Genomic DNA, 12,154 nt, shown 5'->3' with positions numbered 1-12,154 from the left:
AGAGGCTTATCTGTTTTCTTACATCATGTAACCCAAGAAGCATGTCGTGTTAAACCTGGGGAATTGGGGGAAAAAAAGAAGAAGGCCGTTCTCAAACATTCCAACTCCCACCTCCAAACTCTCCCTTTCTTAGTGTCAAGCGCTCACACGGGGCCTGGCGGTGTCCCGTTACAGAGATAGGCTCCTCAAACTCTCCTGGAATGTTTCTTTAGGGTTGATCGATGGGAGAACACACGCAAGGACAAGGCAGTGGTAGGTGGAGGAGTAAGAGTGGCAGTTAGGGTTACACTGCCCGACACCTGACATGGACTTCCTTGAACGGCACAAGAAATTCAGTGGAAAACCTTTTGTATGAGAGGTCACAGGGATTCTAGTTTACTGGACTGGATGATAGTGTTTTCCAAGTATGTACCTGTTGTTGCGCCACTAACAATACTAAAAATGTGTAAGCGATAGTATCGTATGGCTCGTTAACACCTTCTCTCTTGCTCACATAAGCGATTCTATGTTGATGCGACTCTCACCATTAAATGATCATGATGTAGATCCGTGTGGCATGTGGGGCTCATGAATAAGTTGGTGACTTCATGGGGTTTGGTATGTCTTAGTTTATTTACGCTATCTATAAATACGAGCTATGTATTGCATCTGAAGCCATTCTGCACGAACTTCATTAAAGAGTAACCCAAGTCTGCAAAACAGCTCGGGCTAAAAGTGCCTTTCTAAGTTTAACTGTTGCTATCTCATCTCCCGGTCGATTTGCATGTACATATAGCACCAAATATAGATAAATAGGTTCACAGGCTGTAAAAGATGCTGCAATCTGATGTCTCACCAAGTCATTTTCTGATTTTGGGATTGATACAAGGCCACTATGCTTCCTAATGTCTGCTTGCTCCAATAAAAATGACTTTGACAGACTTTGCGGAAATGCACGGTTCGAAAAACCTGCCTCAGCAGCCCCTGGTACCTTAAACACTGGTATTATTCTATTAATACATTGGCGGGGGTCATGTGTGCCTGAGTTTTGTAGCCTTGCTAAATATAAACAAGGCCCGTCTGTGCACTGTTATCTATAACGGTGTGATGCAACTCCTAGAAACCCCTCTGAAATAGTTCCTAAAATATACATGAAAAGGGAACGGAAAGATATACCCGTTCTTCTGTGTCGGGCTGTTTGAAGACACAAGCCCAACCTTTGTCTGTCATCCTTAAAATATCAGGAGGAAAGACATGAACGAAAGGAAGGAAGGAAAAGAAGGAAGAAGGGGAAGAAACACTGAATGAACACGACAAAGAAAAGTCGTGCATTGAATGGAGTTGTCATCTCTGCAAAGCCCCACCGAGGCCGATCTCTATGAGCAACATATCTATTCTAGTATGATGACAAAAAAACTAAATACCACAGAAGTTTCCTCTCAGGTCTTGGCAGGTTTGAAATAGGCAGGTCAAGGAGAAGCTGAAACTCGCACTAATGTCTCATGCCTCACTCCTTTCTTTCCCACACAGAGCTCAGTATCCCCCCCGGGTAACATTTGCTTTGCAAAATGCATGCATGAAATTCTTGAGACCAGCCTCCCCACGAGTCTAAATAATAGATTACCAACACAGCATCCAGCCCGCGCCATAACTTCAGCCCCAACTGTCTGGCCTCATTAGCGAGGGGAGTGTAAAAGATAGCCAGCTGCTAGCCCAGGTGACGGCTCCCGGCTCTGGCCTTTGGCAGCAGTGGCCCACCCTAAAGAGAATATACGGCGTCTCTCCGCGCAATTCATCTTGTAATCCGTCTTAAAGCTGCTAAGCTTCTGTTGATGGCAACTGAATGGAGACCGAAAAGGCAGGGGAAGACGGAGACAGAGGGAGAAGAAGGTGAAAGTTTCAAAAAGTGAGCCCCCGCAAGGGAGCGAGGAAAAAGGAAGAGAAATGTGGTGGATTCGTCCGCGAGGAACGACAAAGGGAAAAGAGGGCTGGTTGGTCAGAACCAGAGGTGACCTAAACCATTTCCCTCCACTGATTGTCCCCTTTTTCTCCCTCCTTCTGCCCCTCCCTCCATCTCTTTTCACTCTCTGACTCTTCTGTGGCTCTATCTCTCTCTCATCCTCTCTCTCTCTCTCCATGTCAGCTTCCAAATGGCAGTCATTATACCGGACATGAAAAGTCATTTTAGTTCCGCCTGGCTTCTTCAAAGCAGCTAGCTATAATTGCGGATTGAGTAGAGGGAGAATGCCGGGGTTACGCAGAATTTCAACATTGACTCCTAACCTTGTAGCGAGGCAGGGATTTAAATCTGACTTCAGAGGAGGAAAAGGATGTATGGGGGATAATAAAGAACAAATATTGACACAAAGCTGCTGCCGTCTTTGTGCTACATGTCTTACTTAGCTTGTGCAATATCCCTCCAGGTTTAAAGATAGCTCTTTGGACATGTGGGTGCCAGACTCAGAGAGTGGACTGGGAGCACTGGATCCCATTCCAACACATGTCCCTTCAAGAGTTATGGCACAAATTAGGGAAACACTGCCAAATCATGACAAAATCCATCCACCATTAAATGCATTCCTCATTTGTGAAATTGCTCTGTGCCGATTGTTAATGGATTGTTTCCCTGCTTGCCAATGCAGCCGGACATCAAATCAATCACTCTTTTTTATAAGCTTAATTTAAGAGGAGACTCTTTTACTTTACATTTGTTTTTATGGAAATGATTATCTGCAGAGCTGCTGCGGCAACAGACACTACATTTCGTCTATTCTTAGGGTTGGTGCTATCGTGGTTCTCCCGTCCACGTGTGTGTCTGCACACACTTGGCATCTGTGCATGTCTACGAGCGCTTGTGAGCTTGCGTGTGTTACAAATTCGGCCTCCGAAAGCTTTTACGGCCCCAGAGGGTCATATACGTGTCGCTCTTTCCCCGGGTTTACGAGCTCGCCACCGGTCTGAGCCGAGCAACCCCTCCCTTGCACTTATCTCCCGCACCCTTCTATTTGGCACAGCAGGTCGCGTAATTGTTCTTGGAGAGAGCCTATCAACCAAACGCTGCGTTTTTTGACTTCTTGTCACAAAGACCTTTATCATAACACCCCCATTTTTGCCCGACTCCAGGCTCTGACCGCAGAGTGCCTCCAAACAAAAGTGCTTCAGCGACATCGTTCTCCTTTTGATGGAGTGGGGGTGAGTTAGGAGGGAGGCTGGTGAATAGGGAATTGAGACTGGAAAATACGTCTTCTGTAAAAGACCCTCCCTGCTGTCCACTACCAACCCTAAGAAACGCAGGGCTCCTACAAACTCTCTCGCGAGCAGAAACAAATTCTAAAACTGTCACACTTTAATTGAAATTCCATCATTCCTCGTGTGGCTGCTATTGTGGAATAATTTGATAACGCCGTGTGACATGAATGCACAGAGCCGTCCGCCACTTCCATTTCTTCCCCCAGCTTTTATTTCCTCATTCCGCTGGTTATTCAAATGAACCTCGGGCGGATTCTGCTCTCAGCCTTTTTCAAAAATTAAGATAAGGGAAAATGACACAATGGGAAAGGGCATTAAAAATAAATAACGTTTTGGGTTGGATTGGGTTGCAGTGGAACAAAAATGACGACTCACTTACCAAAATATTGCCGGGCCACCTTTCGCTACCTCTTTATTTTTTAAAACGTAGCAAGGCAGAAATATTATGTTTCACATGCAGACTTTCATCTTCTTCTAATTGGTCCTAATTCTCCCAAATTGCTTATAGCGCCAGGCTGTTAGCTGCTAGACGCTGGATGATCCAAAATGGAGGTCAAGGGCAGAATTCCAATCCTTTGCCCGTGCCAGTGACCGACCCCCCCAATCCAAATTCATACCAGCACAGCCCCCAATGTCTTCACAACTGGCTACAGGCGTTTGACATCCATCATTTCTTTCTGAAACCCAATATGCAAGCAAAAGACAGCTGCGGTGGAAAAAGCAGTGCTCCCTTTAACTGACACGTAGGTCCCGTCCCCCCCTGTACACAAAGCCTGGAGGCAGAGCCTTGAGGCGACGCGTTCTGCGCCGTGTCCAATACGGAACCGTGTTGGAAGTGACATATGCTCCGTGTGTTCCCATTACATACAAGTAAATTACACTGAGGGGTGGACGTGAAGTGGAATCAGGAGGAAAGTATGGCGGAAGACGGGACTTCCATGATGACAAAGGAAGAGGAATACATGAAAGGAAAGACAGGAAACAAGGGTAAAAGAAATGAGAGAATAAGAGTTAATGGGGAAACGAGAGACTCTACTAGATAATATTTAGGCCTCAGCTCTCTCTCCTGACAGGGTGATGGACAGTAGAGGTGATTTTGCCTGGGCGTGAAAATAGCCTTCTTATTATTCCGACCCAGTGGCAACTTGAATATCAATAAAAAACTGCTAGCGTTCCCCGATGTGTAAAACCAATGCCCCGTGGCGGTGGTTTTTATCAAGCAACCCACCCTTGACGCTAGTTATGCAGTACTAGAGGTTACGGGAGGAAATGCTTGCCAAGTAAATAAGTGAGTGAAGCGATTGAATAGAGGGGGGGAAAAACACAGCGGGACCGGGGCCAAAGTGAACCAAGGGTAAAGTCATGATCACTTCATTATGCCGTGGTGCGGCTCAGTGTTGTGCGAAATCAAACTGCTCTCTCGTTTGTCACAATGCATCAGGCCGGGCCCCGGTGAGGTGGGTTGGTAGTTGTCCTGGAGGCCCCGGCGCTCGCACACGGGTCGAAACATGAGGAAGCCGAGCTGCAGGATATACGAAATGTATACACACGAGCACATATGTTCACGTATAACACACACGCATGCTCCCCTCCTGCCCTCTTTCCCTCCTGCGTGACCTCTACCAGTCAAACTCCTCTCGCATCCGCCAGCCACCCACCCTGCCAGCTCGCCAGCCAGTGGGTAGTTATGGGCCATTGCTGGCACAAAACAAGCTAGAATACACCCACTGAATTACAGAGGGCAGGCAGTGAAAGGGGGGGGGGGGTGATTGCTAACAGACCTATTTGCACTCCATCTCCTCCAGCTCCAGCACCACGGCGCCTGATAATTGTGGCCTCTGCGTTTTCGTATCCATTTTTTGTAATGCAAGTGTTGATTTCTCATTCCGCACGCGTAATAGGGTCCCCGGCCTTGGAATTCCTGAAGTAGTGCTCACACACAGGGATAAGCACACAGTGATAGAAAGCTAAACTTTTTTTTTTTTTTTTTTTTCTCCTTCCTCTTGAAAAATAAACTCGTGAGTCAGAGCTCCATGGCCGTGCCGCCACAATGGGACCGTGAGATGCAGGCACACTTGTTCGTAAGAGGGCTTGGCTTTGTGCCTAAGAGGGACTTGGATAAGGAAATCTTCAAAGCCTCCACGGTCCTTCATCAAGCCTCTGTTACATTAAATGCACACGCTGTCAATGAGCTTATATCTGTGAGTTTGACATTTGACCAGCGTGTGTCGCAGTGGCCGGATCAGAAATATAAAACCCAAAGCCAGGTAAATATGCATTGAAAAAGAAGGGAAATAAAAGAAAAGGAGGACATCTGAAAGACGTTGTTGACTTCTCCCTAACGTTCAGTCTCGGAAATACCCAGCTGTCGCTCCCAGACACTGTCAGAAATGAGGGAAATGATTTCAGAAATGTGCTTCGGGCTCAGAAAGCTGGAGAAAGAGGGAGATCGGCAGACACGCAAAAATGGCCTAACTCCCTCATAGGCACTTTTCCAAGGCCTTATATCATTTTTCAATTTAATGGCTTGCATGCCTGTTTGTGTCCTTTGCACACCAACACACACACACACACACACCCACAGGTAACTGACTAACAAAAGCTTGACTCCTGCACGCTAATACACAATTACCCCTTCACGATTTGCATTAAGATTTTTCTCAAGAGCCCTTTCTATTATTTTTGAGGATTCATCGCCGCACAAGGTGAAGGATGAGGGTTTGAGAGAAGATGGCCGTGTCGATGCCGATTTTCCATGACTGAGACACTTTGCTCCCCTTCAACGACTTTGGATAGCAGCACTTAAATCGAGCACCACCTCGGTTGCATAGCCATTTTGCCTGCTCTTCTGAGCGCTGCTGTCGCAACAGCAAAATTGGAAATCGAACGTGTGGTGGCAGCGTTAATTGTGCTGTGTCAAAATTGGGGCGAGTGCTATTTGTTTGAGCCGGGAACTGTAAAACACGTAAGACAGTGGAGGTGCTGGGCTGTGCTGTCCTGGAGTGCTTACTGGCTCTAAAAGGGGGAATTGCTCGAGCAAACACACACGTGCACACTAATGTGAATGCTTACATGCACACACACACACACACACACACACGCCTCCATTTCAAACACCTCTCCAGACTAGTCCACTAGGGATACTCAACCAGTGCCTTTTCATTTCCCGCAGACAGCAACAAATTACAATGCATAGTGAGAACAATACGTTTTCAAAAGGCGACACAACCAAAACTACATTGAATGTGTCCTATTCTCCATAGGGCCTCCTCACATTAATTACATTTTACACATTATTAATTTTCAACCAGCTGACGGACACATTGCTTTATAGACTTATTTGAAAGTTGTTTTTTTTCCAGTACATGAGCAGGTATTTGATGGTATCCCTTCTACATGGCTTGTGGCCCCTCTATTTACTGCATTCCCCTCAGTGGCTGGAGAGAACGAGTCCCCTAGTGGCACAACTGGCACACTGAGCACAGGTGGTGCATGTGTGCGCCGCTCCACTGGAAAGAAAGGGTTCACTCTCAGCTGATTGGCATATGCCTGACTGACAGTCTCTCTCTCTCTCTTTTTTGCCTCACTTGATATTTGTGATGCCTAAATATGTGAGCACTTCAAAAATAAAGAAAGAAGAAGCAACTTAAAACCCCGCGCAAATAAAAAATCGTGTTGCTAAAAATAAAACGGGATGAGACGAGGGAGCTCTGGAGAGTTGCAAGTATGCACTTTGAAAAAAATTCCTCTCTCAATCGACTCTTTTGATTTAAAGGCTTCCACAACTCAAACGAGAATACAAAATATGATGTCGCCTGAAATAACCTGTGTTTACATGACAGAGCCACCACAGCTTAAACGGCATGAATCATATTTGTTTTTGACAGGCTATAGCGAACTGGAGTGTGTGTTATTTTATAATTAAAGCAATACAATTACGTGTGGTGATAATTCATTGACAATTAAACAGCTTTTGGCACCGGTCGCGTCTCCAATCCGTTGCGCCAAGCACGCACCCAGACAAAAACACACACCACCTGCACATCCACACATGTAGTTCATGTCCTGTTAACACACTAAATAGATTTAAATAGAAATAAAGATATATAGTGAAGGTAGAACACCGTTTCTTCCACTGTAACGTGGCTCTGAACGCGCCGCTGTGCGTAATCACGGTTGCGCGCTTCCATAATCCCAAATTGTGTCATTTAACAGCTCCTGACACACGTATCAACACAACCTGATCCCAGGTCAGCTTATCATCGATGTGTGTACCAAGGATAACCCCGGTCCAGATGTGTGTAGCCGTTTGAGGCAACTTCACGGGGCTTTTTACGCACACCTGAAATCACTGCGGCAGCGGCTCCAGTCCCCCCCCAGTCCCCCCAGTCACCTCCTCCAAACTCCCACTGCCTCGTCCCACTCTCTTACCTTATCACCATGGTGCGGCCAGTTTGAAACTGAGCGTCTCCTCTGTGTCTTCTTTCCGAGGAGAAGTCTGGAGTTTGCTTCTTTTTGATGTTGTTGTCTTTTTTTTTTACATCCAGTAATGACGATCGGGTCCGAAATCAAAACAGAAATCCGTCTTCTTCTCCTTCTTCCTTTCTCCCCCCTCTCCTCTTCCAAGTGCACGCGTTTATTTCGTCTCTTTCCGCGAGTTGTCCGTCGCCAGTGCGCGCACGGGGATCGGGACCATGGCAGGAGGCACACACGCACGCGTGGGGAGCGCGTAGAATGTGTCCTCCGGTCGGAGTCTGTGTGCGCGCAGCTCGTCAGCTCCTCATTGGAATGAACGTGGCGAGACGGCGGTGGTGTTTGGGGAGAGTGCGGTGTGGCTGGAGCGCACAGCCTCTCTCTCTCTCTCCCCCTCTCTCTCTCTCTCTCTCTCTCTCTCTCTCTCTCTACCTATCTCTCTCTCCCCCTCCCTCTCTCTCTGTGTGCTCTCTCTCCCCCTCTCTCTCTCTCTCTCTCTCTCTCTCTCTCTCTCTACCTATCTCTCTCTCCCCCTCCCTCTCTCTCTGTGTGCTCTCTCTCCTTCTCTCACTCCATGTCTCTCTCTCTACCTCTCTCCCTCCCTCTCTCCCCACCCTCTCTCTCTCTGTGTGCTCTCTCTCCTTCTCTCACTCCATGTCTCTCTCTCTCTACCTCTCTCCCTCCCTCTCTCCCCCACCCTCTCTCTCTCTGTGTGCTCTCTCTCCTTCTCTCACTCCATGTCTCTCACTCTCCCTCTCTCTCTCTCTCTCTCTCTCTCTCTCTCTCTCTCTCTCTCTCTCTCTCTCTCGCTCTCTACCTCTCTCTCCCCCTCCCTCTCTCTCTCTCTCTCTCTGTGTGCTCTCTCTCCTTCTCTCACTCCATGTCTCTCTCTCTCCCTCTCTCTCCCTCCCTCTCTCTCTGTGTGTGATCTCTCTCCTTCTCTCACTCTATGTGTCAGTCTCTCTCTCTCTCTTTATCTCTCTCTCCTTCTCTCACTCCATGTGTCAGCCTCTCTCTCTCTATCTCTCCCTCTCTCTCTCTATGTGTGCTCTCTCTCCTTCTCTCACTACATGTCTCTCTCTCTCTCTCTCTCTCCCTCTCTGTGTGCTCTCTCTCCTCTCATTCCATGTCTCTCTCTCTCTCTCTCTCTCTCTCTCTCTCTCTCTCTCTCTCTCTCTCTCTCTCTCTCTCTCTCTCTCTGTGCTCTCTCTCCTTCTCTCACTCCATGTGTCAGCCTCTTTCTCTCTCTCTCTCCCTCTCTCTCTGTGTTCTCTCTCCTTCTCTCACTCCTTGTGTCAGTGTCTCTCTCTCTCTCTCTCGCTCTCTCTCTCTGCGACCATACTAAAACCCCTGGTGGAGAAAAAGACTGTAGAATGACAGTGGGAGAGAGAGAGAGAGAGAGAAATGGAGAGAGAGAGGCAGGGAGGAGAGTTGGGTGTTGACGTCACTCAGCGAGGTCCCACTGTCTTGTATCAACCCCCCCCCCAAGTCCACTACAGGAATGTACACTTGGACATGACTATTTTGGAGAAACATGTGTTAAAGAGGGACGTGCGTGTGTACGTGCACAGCCTCGGTAATTACTCTCAGATGGGGGATCATGAGAATATGAGTGCACACATGAGTGTTTGTGTATGTTAGTTATGCTACAGCTGCAGACACCCAGTGTGTAATGGGCTATTATCAGACAACCTCAATTGGTGTCATGCACACAAAATTATCTTAATATCAAAACAACTATACGCAGATGTATGGCATGTATTTGCTTGTTATGTCATTATTATAATCTATGCTATAGTATTTAGGCTTTGTTTAATGTTGCAGGTGGTTTTGAGTAAAGCTAATATTAACCACTTAGTGTCATTTGAATGAGTAGAGTAAAAACAATAAAATAACAAGGTGAATCTTTAATACTTTCTATGTTTTAAGTAATCTATAACAATGCATCATACTCTATTCTGTAAAGTGATCATTTGTTTTGTATAACTTCTCAATGTGACAGAGGAAATACTTAAAAATAGTTTCAAAAAATAGAAGCATATGTATATATAACCTAAAAAATGGAAATACTTAAGTATTTCATAATCGTACATAAGTAATGCATTCACTGAGTTTATTACTTAGTTTATTACTAAGTGAATGCTAGTAATATAGTAACCATGGCTGTTAAATATATGCTGTTAAATACTTATCTTTAAAATGTTGTGTAAAATACGTTGTGTAGAGTTATCAAATTAAAGCTCAAATTCAAGTTCAATTGTCCCACCAGTGGACAGTACTCGAGTAAAACTGCCAAGTTACTGTCCTCCACCGATCCCCATGCAGATGAGAGCTGAGGCCTGCTGACATGCATACATGCATCACGCTTACCGTAACGTCAGCGCGAACTCTATAAAAATGCCATCATGTACAATAAGGTCACCATAAACTCATCACCAGGAGCCACAGACACACCATAAATCCCCGGCGGGAGATTATATTGATTTTGTTGTCAGACCGGGCTTGAACGTGTGCGCCTGCGTCTGCAGGGACGGCACAGTCTCGGCCATTTGTTTGTTTTCCTTCTCAAACGCATTGTTGTGTATGTAAAGACGCTGCCATACTGCTTCCTGTCCAAGGTCAGCCGGCTACAGGAGCCAAGTTGATCGGTAACCTCCATAATCCATGTGTAATGATCTCACACTTTGTGTAATGATTCCAAGACGTGATGCGTCCGTATGAAGGGATAATGTTGCTCCGGATAACGCAGGCAAGTGCACGGCCACCCGATGAAGGACTACACAAAAAATAACAGCAGTGGCCCGGGGAGACAGAGGACTATGACCAATTGTGTTTTGAGAAAAGTTGCTTCTGTGGCAGCAACCCAACTCCTCCTGATGAACAGCCCAGGCCCTGCAGACACGAGCATCCAACAGAAGAACTGTGAGAGACAGCCAGGCCAGACTCCCGCAGTCAGCAGATCTGTTTCCTCACCTGCACTCACACACGTCATGTATCTGACTGAGTATCTGTGATTGTGATTTATACCTGCAAATCACACCCGCTTCCATTTTTTCCGGGGGCAGAATTTGATACGGCCTCCGCACGCAGATTAATAGGGCGAAAGAAAGTGTTGGGTGTTTTTGTGACAATGAACAATGGAGAAACTTGATGAAATTACTGTTAGGTGAACTATTGCCCTTGCCTGCGGGCTACGAGAAAGTGTTGTGGGAGTGATGGTTGTGTCAAGAGGCACAAAGTGGTGCAGATAACAAACGTCTGCATATCTGACTTTCACCAACCATTTGGGAAATCTCCGTATCCATCAGGAGGAAAGACTGACAGTTGAATGCTGTTTTGGTTGTGAGGAACATTTGTCGTTCTCGCCACATCAAGCAAATATGTAGTTTGATGAATCTCACTCCTCATTAAGAAAAATTATTTCAACCCCTGTATTTGAAGCCCGGCTGACATTCGTCTCAAATGCACAAATACAGGAGGCTTTTAATGTCAAATCCTTTATTCAGGATCTCTGAAAATAATTGCATGATACTCGTCATCCGCCCCTCTGTGCTTTCATGTCCTTGGCACCTGCTACGGCAATAGTACAGCAGCATTTCCTTATGAATGGGGGGGGCGAGGGTTAGATTCACGGAGAGCACGCCTCTCTGGCCTATCACAGCTGAACTTTGTCCCTCAGCAGTAGTCTATAAACCACTGGGAAAACCTGAGTGCTGCTGGGTGGGAAATCCAGCAGCAACACATGCTACAAGTTTGCCTATTATGACAGTAAAAAAAAAAGTCTCACTTGGCAAATGTGTTCTTTGTTGTTGGATAATGACAATTCGCTCTGCTGTTGTGAGTCAACGCCGTGTTCCCTGCACTGCCAAGGGCGTGTTTACATTCGTACACACGTGGGGTCATGCAAAGTGTAGCACTAGCTGACATTTACTATGTAAATACCATGCAAATGGGGCTAAGGATGCAAAAGGTTATACGATATCAATATGCATTTGCTTTGGATGAATAATGTAGGCAAATCCTCTGATGTATGTGTTCCTCTGTCTCTACCTGCCCACACAGGGAATCTGTGGGGACTAATCTGACTTTACAAACCCAATTAGCATTGGATACTCTCATTTATTTGGAAATTCTGGGAAATTATCTTGTTTTATTTATTTATTTATTGTCTTTTTAATACTGAACAATGGCAGTGGGTTGCCTCACAGGCTACGGAGAGTAATTTGAATGCCGTATTCAATAATGGGTTTCACTAAATATCCCTGTGAGCTTGGATATTTACATATCCTGCTGTTTTATTATCATGCAAAGCATCACAACTGGACTGAAATATATTGGCAACTGCTGGATTGATTGTTCTGTACTGACATTCATGGTCCACACGGGATAGATCCTTTATGATCTATGACTTTTCTAAGCAATACAGAATGTAACAAATGTTCTTTTAGTGAAA

General features: G+C 46.0%; 1 protein-coding gene across 4 annotated transcripts in view; it reads right to left on the bottom strand.

Annotated features, from left to right (window-relative positions):
- Positions 1 to 8,074, bottom strand: part of LOC132995867 (receptor-type tyrosine-protein phosphatase delta-like) — a 125,951-nt gene extending 117,877 nt beyond the window's left edge. For all 4 annotated transcript variants that reach the window (XM_061066096.1, XM_061066098.1, XM_061066097.1 and 1 more), the window contains exon 1: positions 7,660 to 8,074. The gene's annotated coding sequence lies outside the window, so the exon portion shown is untranslated. The remainder of the gene's footprint in view (positions 1 to 7,659) is intronic.
- Between the last annotated feature and the right edge of the window lie 4,080 nt (positions 8,075 to 12,154).

The sequence above is a fragment of the Limanda limanda genome, chromosome 22, assembly GCF_963576545.1.
Source record: "Limanda limanda chromosome 22, fLimLim1.1, whole genome shotgun sequence".
Classification (NCBI taxonomy): domain Eukaryota; kingdom Metazoa; phylum Chordata; class Actinopteri; order Pleuronectiformes; family Pleuronectidae; genus Limanda; species Limanda limanda.
The sequence above is the reverse complement of the archived record's forward strand: the minus strand, read 5'-3'. Positions and strand labels throughout refer to the sequence as shown.